The 9,260-nt window shown below is 40.2% G+C and overlaps 1 pseudogene; it reads left to right on the top strand.

The window, feature by feature from the left end:
• The first annotated feature begins 4,171 nt into the window (after positions 1-4,171).
• Positions 4,172-7,404, top strand: LOC105548518 (annotated as a pseudogene).
• Positions 7,405-9,260: the final 1,856 nt, after the last annotated feature.

The raw sequence follows: 9,260 nt of genomic DNA, 5'->3' as shown, positions 1-9,260 counted from the left end.
CAATTGTATTAGCCTTCATAGAACCAAAACAATTCCTATTATCCAGCTCTTCCAATTCCGTAGGCTTTTCTCCTCTTCTTCCCCTATTCTGATCATTTCCTTTCCTTATTTCCCCTCTTAGTACCAATGTTCTGGAAAATGCCTTCCAAACCACACTGAGCACATCATTTGCTGAAATCGTCTAGCATTAACTGTACCACAGTTTTAACTCATAATCACACTTTGTCTTACACTGTTAGTAAGTTGTTTTATTGACTCTGGCTAAAATCATTTCTTAAGATCCTACTTACAGCTAGGTTCTGGGCTAGGCCCTGTGAGAGTTAAGGCACAGAGTCTACCTTCAAGGAAATTAATCTAGTAATGGGTAAGAGAAAACTTAGAACTAATAATGAAGTATATAAAACATGTTTTAAAGAGGCTCTCATCTCCTATCAGACTCCCTCTCAGACACTCCTCTCCAAACACACTAGCTGCTATGGTCTGAATGTTTGTGTGCCACAAAAATTTATATGTTGAAACCTGATCTTCATTGCAATAGTATTATGAGGTGAGGCCTTTAGGGGGATCAGTGTTCTGATGAAAAAAGCCCCAAGGAACTTGTTTGAACTCCTTCACCTTGTGAGAATGAAATGAGAAAATACCATATACAAACCAGAAAGCAGACCCAGACACAGAATCTGCTGGTGCCTTGATCTTGAACTTTTCCACCTCTAGAACTGTGCAAAATGAATTTATTTTATTTGTTACCCAGTGTAAGATATTTTATTACAGCAGCCCAAATGGACTAAGACAGAAATTGGTACCAAGAGTGGGGTGTTGCTATAAAGAATACCTAAAAATGTTGAAGTGGATTTAGAATAGGGTAGAGGATGAAAAGTTTGGAGATGCATGATAGAAAAAGCCTACATTGCCATGAACAAAACATTAAGGGTGACTCAGGTGAGGACTCAGAAAAAGAAAAGTTCTGTAGAGAAAGCCTCAATCTTCTTAAATAGCACATAAGTGGTCATAAACAGAATGTTGTTAGAAACATGGAGATTCAGTAAAGGCCACTCTGATGAAGTTTCAGACGGAAATGAAGAACATGCTATTGGAAATGGTAGGAAAAGCTATCCTTGTTTTAAAGTGGCAAAGAGTTTGGCTGAATTGTGTTCATGTTCTAGTGTTTTGTGGAAGGTAAAACTTGCAAAAAAATGAAATTGGATATTTGGCTAAAGAAATATCTAAGCAAAATGTTGAAGAACCTGCACAGTTTCTCTTGACATGGCTTACAGTAAAGTGCAAGAAAAGAAAAATTATTTAAAGACAGAATTTATAATAAAATAAGAAGCAGGTCTTAAAGATTTGGAAAATTCTCAGCCTATGCATATTGTAAAGAATGAAAAAGGAGGATGCCAAGCGTATGGCCAAGTGACCCTTGATAAGGAGATGAGTAACTGTCAGTGGAAGCCAGGTGTATTCTTCAAGACAATGAAAGAATAACCCCAAAGGCATTTAGAATGTCCCTTCCATCACAGGTTCAGAGTGCCAAGGCCTGGAGGACACAATGATGCCAAGTGTAGCCTTGGGTGCCTGCAAGACATCACTCAAGTCTCTGCTCCCTGCATTCTGGCACAGTGCTCCTCGGCTGCCCCAGATATGGCTCCAGTGGCCCAGGTGTACTGACGTTTACAATAGCCACCTTTCTGGAGGGCAGGTGATAAACCTTGGTAGCATCCATGCTGTGCCAACCCCAGCACAAAGTGCAGTGTGCAAAGTAAACAAGCTGTGGGAATATGGCTGCCTCCCTAGGTTTGGAAGGATGTCCCAGAGAGCAGCAGGGCTCAGGCACAGAATGGCCTGTCACAGGAGTGGGTTATTACTGATAGCCCCTATTAGGGCAATGCCTAGTGGTGCCATGGGGGCAGGATATCCTCCAACACCATAGACTGTTAAAGCCACCAGCATGCAACTCCAGCCTGAAAGAACCAAAGGCACCAGACTTCTACCCATGACAACTGCAGCATGGGCTGTACCCAGCAAAGCTATGGGTGCTACTGGAGATTTGAGGACCCAGCCCCAGCCAGTGTTTCTGGAAGATGGGAATTCCAGTCAAAGAAGATTATTTTCAAGCCTTAAGATATAACATTTGCCCTCTTTAGTTTTAGACTTGGTCAGGACCTATTATCCATTTTCTTTCCTATTTTTTCCTTTTGCAATGAGAATGTCTGTCCTAGACCTGTCCTACCATTGTATTTTGAAAGCACCTAACTTGTTTGATTTCATAAGCTCACAGCTGGAGGAGGATTTGCCTTAGGATGAATCACACCTTTGAGTCTCACCCATATCTGGTTTAAATGATAGTTAGATGAGACTTTGGACTTGAACTATTGATGCTGAAATGAGTTAAGATTTGGGGGGCTGTTGAGATGGAATGAATGTATTTTTCATGGGAAAATGATAAAATTTTAAGGGCCTAGAGGTGAGATACTATGACCTGCATGTTTGTATTCCCCCAAAATTCATATAGTGAAACTGAATCCCCAATGCAACAGTATTAAGAGGTGGGGCCTTCATAAGAAAGGGTGAGTTCATGTCCTTTGCAGGAACATGGATGAAGCTAGAAACCGTCATTCTCAGCAAACTAACACAAGAAGAGAAAACCAAACACTGCATGTTCTCACTCATAAGTAGGTGTTGAACAATGAGAACACATGGACACAGGGAGAGGAACATCACACACCCGGGCCTGTCATTGTGTGGGGAGATAGGGAAGGGATAGCATTTGGAGAAATACGTAATGTAGGTGGGGGGGTCGATACCTATGTAAAAAAACTGCACATTCTGCACATGTACCCCAGAACTTAAAGTATAATAAAAAAAATTAAAAAGAGGTGGGGCCTTTAGGAAGCGATTAGGTCATGAGGGTTGAGTCCCATGAATGGGATTAGTGCCTTTATGAAAGAGGCCTCAGAGAACTACCTCATCCTTTTTACCATGTGAAGGCACAGGGAAAAGGAGTCACCTATGAACCAGAAAGGAGGCCCTCACTGGACACTGAATCTGCTGATGTTTTCTTGGACTTCCCAGCATCTAGAACTGTGAGATATTTCTGTTGTTTTTAAGTTACCCAGTCTAAAGTATTTTGTTATAGTAGCCCAAGTAGACTAAAATACTGACCTTCCACTTAAAATTTTTTTTCCCTGTACCTGTCTTCCAGCATACTCCCTCATTCCTGACAGGTCTCTGATTAAAGAATATTTCTGCTTGAGGCAAACCCTTATGTCAAAGCTACCTATAACCTTATCCTGCCTTATTTCTCATGAAAATAACAGTCCTGCCTTATGTTTTCATGAAACACATCACCATCTAACATATCACTATCTAACATAATATGTACACAGTTTTGTCTCTCTCCTCCATTAAATTATAAACTCCATGAGAGAAGAGATTTTTATTTACACATAGTAGACAGTTACTATCTACTATGTAATGAGATAGTAATGAATAGTGAATGAGTGAGTGAATAAATGAATAGATAAACAAATGAATGAATAAAGTGCTACAGGAGTTCAAAGGAAGGGTAAGTTCCTCCCTGACAAAGAAATAAAGCAAGGTTTATGATGGAGGCAGCACATGAGTTGGTTCTGGAAGAACACGTAGAATTTGGACAATAAGAAATGGTGCATGGAGGCTTACCAAACCTAAGAGAGCCCATTATCCCCAAATGTAACTAAAACACTGTATAATCACATCACAAAATACATAAAAATTATATCATTTGAATATTAACCTTAATATCATAATAGTAATGTTAATTACTAGCTAAGTCAAACATATTTTAAAATTGTTTTTAAAATGTGAAAAAGTGTTTGAATGCATGAGAGAGGAAGAAGTGGATAGACACTTTTATGGAAGTTGTTAGCAGGGCCCTGGGCACACTCAAGAGTTTTGGAGATGAGTGGGACAGAAGTTGTGGGAAATGTGCCTTCCCTTTCTTGGTAAAATTATAACCCAATAGTCCTTAACTAACAGGACTGGGAATATTTTTTCTTAATAAATTGATAGAAGAGAGGATTTTCTAGGAAACAAGGCAAGAATAAAAGCTTAGAGTTAAAGAAAATGTGTGTATGAATATGTGCATACACGTGTGTGTATCTGTGTGTGTGTGTAGTGAAATATTGCTTGAATCATGAGCTGTGCAAACAAAGAAAAAGTAGAGGAGCTGCTTTTAGGCAAGGTAACAGTGGGCATGACTCCAGAGAGCATACAGGGATCAATAAATAATTATTGAAGGGATAAATTCTCACGTATTTAAAATACTCTAAGGAGAATCTATCCCAGCATCTGTGGATGATTTCTTAATTATCCTAAAATTCATTTATCTCCAACATGAGAACCAAATTATGTGCTGATTTTGTCTTCTCTATGGAGAAACGCTGCATCCAAAACAAATGTTATGCCGGAGGGAATCTTAGGGGTTGCTTATTTCAACCACTTTTATTCTCCAATGAGAGAGTGAGTTTCTAAGATGTGTTGAGCCTGTTCAAGGTCACAAAGATGGTTAGTATAAGATCCTGGACAAAGAACCCAGGACTTCTGTCTCCATATTCAGAACTTTCTCCTCTACTAGGCTGACAACTATCCACTGTATTTCTTGTTTTACTGAATAGCAAAGCAAGTCAGGTGGCCAGTACTTGTTGGTGTATTATTTAGTACATCCTGCAGAGCTTGAATTCTGGCTTATACATGAGTTTCTTCTGAAAGTCATTACTGGCCTAGCAATTGTTCATTTCATTCATTCACTAAATATTTATGAGCACTTATGTGCAAGGCACTGTGTTAGTTACCAGTGATCCAACAATGAGCGCAATATTCATGCCACTGGATTCACAGAACTTGCATTTTGGTGAGGATGGCAGAAAACAACAACAAATGAAATTACTAAATAACATAGTAAGTGATATGAACAAAGCAAAATAGCTCTAATACAAAAGAAGGCAACCTACCTTAAATAACATGGCTAGAGAAAGTTGCTACCAAGATGTGTTATGTAGGCTGAATCTGAAATAGGCAAAGGAATCAGGAATTGGAGGAGGTTCTAGGCAGATGGAATAGGAAGAGAGAAGCCCTTGAGACAGCAAAGAGCTTAGCATGTCTGGGAAGCTGAGAGAAGCCCTGTGTGTCTGGAGTATAATGAGAGAGGGAGAGTGAACAGAGTTGAGGTCAGGGTGGAGGAAGGGCCAGGTCACATGGGACCTAGAGGCTCTGATTTGAAGCTTGAATTTTATATCAACCACATGAGAAGCCACTAAAGGGTTTTAAGAACTGAATAACATGATTCTATTTACATATTAATAAGAGTTTTCTATGTTAGGCACAATTCTTCCCATTTAAAAAACTAATTTAATCAAATGAAAAAAATGCACTTAATATTAAGGCAGGTGCTATTATTCTCATCATTTTGTAGCTGAAGCAATTGCAGCACAGAAAACTTAAGTAACTTGCTTAAATTCACATTTTTAGTAATAGGCAGAGCCAGGATTCAAACCTAGGTTGTACACTCCAGAGTATTCACTCTAAACCACTACACTTTTGCTTTTTATGTAATCTTATTTGGTGTAATAACGAAGGCAGCTATTGCAGAACTCTAGGGGAGAAACAAATAGTGGCATAAATTAGGATGATGGCAATGGAGATAGAGAAAAGCTGCAGGATTTCAGACGTACTTTGGTAGTAGAATTCAGGACTTGATGATTGTATTAGTTCATTTTCATACTGCTATGAAAAAATACCTGAGACTGGGTATTTTATAAAGAAAAAGAGGTTTAATGGACTCACAGTTCAACATGGCTGGGGAGGCCTCCCAATCATGGCAGAAGGCAAAGGAGGAGCAAAGGCACATCTTACATGGTAGCAGGCAAGAGAGAATGAAAGTCAAGTGGAAGGGGAAACCACTCATAAAACCATCAGATCTCATGAGACTTATTCACTACCACAGGAACAGTATGGGGGAATTCACCCCTATGATTCAATTATCCCCCACTCAGTCCCTCCCACAACATGTGGGAATTAGGGAAGCTACATTTCTAGATGAGATTGGGGGGGGACACAATCAAATCATATCAATGATGCAGGGGATATAGCTGGTAAGGAAAAAAGAGGAATGAAAGATGGCTCTTAATAACAAACCAGGTGGATGGCACTGACATTTATTAAGCTGAGGAAGACTGCTAGAGACATGAAATTAGTTGTAGGGGTAAAAAAAAATCAAAGGTTTTGACTCAGGTGTTTTAACTTGGACATGTCAAGTAAATTTTTAGTTAAGTCTGGAGCTCAGAGGAATGGATATAAAAAAATGGAAGTCATCTGCATAAAGATGGTATTTAAATCCTTGTTAATAGACAAGGCAACCTAGGGGGAGAGTTTAGAGAAAGAAATAAAGAGGGCCTGAGAATAATCCCTTAGGAACAACAATGTTTAAAGTTTGTTTAAAGAAGAACAAAGGGATCTGAGACACTTTGGACAGTGAAATGGAGGGAGCAGGAAAGGATGATGACAGAGCATCCAAGACAGGAGAGGGCTTCTTAAAAAAGGGAGTTGTCGGTCTGTCCTCCAACCGCCTAAGGTGCTGAAAGGAAAGGAGGCTAAGGGGAAGAAAGTGGCACCGACCCCTGCTGTCATGAAGAAGCAGGAGGCCAAGAACATGGGAAGTCCCTGTTTGAGAAAAGACCTAAGAATTTTGGCATTGGACAGGATATCCCACCCAAAAGGGACCTCACCTGCTTTGTTAAATGGCCCTGCTACATGCAGTTGCAGCAGCAAAGGGCTATCCTCCACGAGTAGCCGAAAGTTCCTTCTGCCATTAACCAGTTCACTCAGGCCTTGGACTGCCAGTTACTCAACTGCTTAAGCTGGCCCACAAGTGCATTCCAGAGACAAAGCAAGGGAAGAAGCAGAGACTGTTGGCTGGGCTGAGAAGAGAGCTGACAGCAAAGGGTCTCTCCCCATTAAGAGACCACCAGTCCTTCAAGCAGTTTTAACACTGTCATTACCGTGGTAGAGAACAAGAAGTCTCAAATGGTGGTGATTGAACATGATGAGGATCCCATCAAGCTGGCTGTCTTTCTGCCTGCCCTGTGTTGTAAAATATGGGTCCCTTACTGCCTTATCAAGGGGAAGGCAAGACTGGGATGTCTAGTCCACAAGAAGACCTGCACCACTGTCACCTTCATACAGTTTAACTGGGAAGACAGAGGAGCTCTGATGAAGTTGATGGAAGCTATCAGGACCAATGACAATGACAGATATGATGAGATCTGCTACCACCACTGGGAAGGTAATGTCCTGGGTCCTAAATCTGTGGCTCACATTGCCAAGTAGGAAAAGGCAAGAGCTGGAACACTTGCTACTAAACTGGGTTAACCGTACACTTTCAAGTTTTCTGTACACAAAAATAAGAATAATTCTCCCAGGTAACATAATGAGATCCATCTCTACAAAATAAATAAATTAGCCAGGCATGGTGGTGTGTGCCTGTAGCCCCAGCTACTCTGGAGGCTGAGGTAGGAGAATCACTTGGGCCCGGGAGGTCAAGGCTGCAGTGAGCCATGATCAAGCCACTGCACTCCAGCCTGGGCAACAGAGAGCGACCCCATCTCCAAAATAAATAAATAAACAAACATAATTTTTAAAGATAATAAAAATTTGCCTTCAAAAACAGGGGGATTGTCAATATGTCATATGCTGCTGAAAAGTCAAACAGGGTAAATTAAATCACCTATATCACTTGACTCCAGTGTCTCCACAAAGCTCTCATCCCTTAAGAACCTTCCACTCAGCTCCCACATGTATGAAAGTCCATATTTAGACCTCCATCCTTTTTTTATTACATTCAATGTCCCATGAGTGAAATATCAAATTGAGTCACTTCTACTCCCTAGAGGGAATAAATTTCAGATTATGTCTGGATACTGGAGATTTGATAAAGAAAAAGAGAGACACAGAGAGAGAGAGAGAGAGAGAGAGAGACATGAGTATGGGCTAGTGACAGTACTGTTAAAGTTGGAACGAGGGAAAGGCAGAAACAAGGAGCATGGGAGATATCAAAAGGCAACTGCAGCTATTTTACGCATTTGTCTGGGACCTGCTCACTGCACTGAGTCATTCCTGTTTCATGCTGGTATTCTGGCTGACATTTGGTTTGATACATGAGTATAAAATCTCCCTTATCCCCTTCAGAGGATGCTCTCTTTCTACATGATACACCATTGGTAATGAAGTTCTTGATAAACCCTCTTCACAGTCTTTATTATACCTAGTATATTTTATATCCTAATCCATTTGAGGTAGGATTAGGGACAAAATAAGGAACAAAACTTTTATTAATCTACAAACACTACATGATGCTATCATTTGATTGATGGAGACATAGAGACTGAGAAAGACATCTCAGATGACATGTGTCTTCGGACCCACCTACAACCCAAACTAGACTAATCCACAGCCTTCAGAGGAGTGAATTTGCCAGAAGGAGACTCCATTCCTAGTTGATACTGGATAGAGGTGGATTCCAGCTGCACACATGGACAAGAACCATTGGTTGTCCACTTGTTTAAATTCTCTGAATTCTTCTTTGATCTTTCACTGGTCTTGAGGGAAGAATTAAAATTAAAACTGGTTCACCTTTAGTGTCAAAAGTTTCCACAGTAAATGGGTTCCAACCACTTGATTGGGGTAAGGGGGTAAAAAATGCCATTTGTCAAAGTACTTAAGTTTTTAGAAACTCTATTTTCATATATCTTTATAGGAACAAAACAAAGGAAGTCAGCATCCTCTTTATGACTCATAGTTAGGAAAACATTGATGTAATGTAACAAGTGTTTCTCAACAATAGAAAATTCTACTACAATGAATGAATGAACAAACTAACAAATTAATGAATGAAGGAAAAAGTTATACCACATATTGGCTTCTTATAGGAGTCACTTCCAATGACTATGACTCTCTCCAGACTCAGAACAGGGTATAAGATTGGGACAGACAGGATAGGAATGCAGGAAAAGCTACAAGGGGTATAAACAAAGAGACCTTGGCCTCTGGGTAATGGGGTGACTGTGCTCTGGACATTTGTCCTTGTGGAGTCTTTTAGGCAGCCACAGCCAACTGTTCTCAAATCCCTTACCAGAGGATAAAATTTCCCTGACTGTGCAAAAATGTAGCAGCTGATAGCCTCCCTAAGGATGTATTTTTGAAAGCCAAGCATTTCACCTCTTCAGAGC

Source organism: Mandrillus leucophaeus, unplaced genomic scaffold, assembly GCF_000951045.1.
Source record: "Mandrillus leucophaeus isolate KB7577 unplaced genomic scaffold, Mleu.le_1.0 Scaffold413, whole genome shotgun sequence".
NCBI classification, from domain to species: domain Eukaryota; kingdom Metazoa; phylum Chordata; class Mammalia; order Primates; family Cercopithecidae; genus Mandrillus; species Mandrillus leucophaeus.
This window is presented reverse-complemented; position numbering and strand designations above follow the sequence as displayed.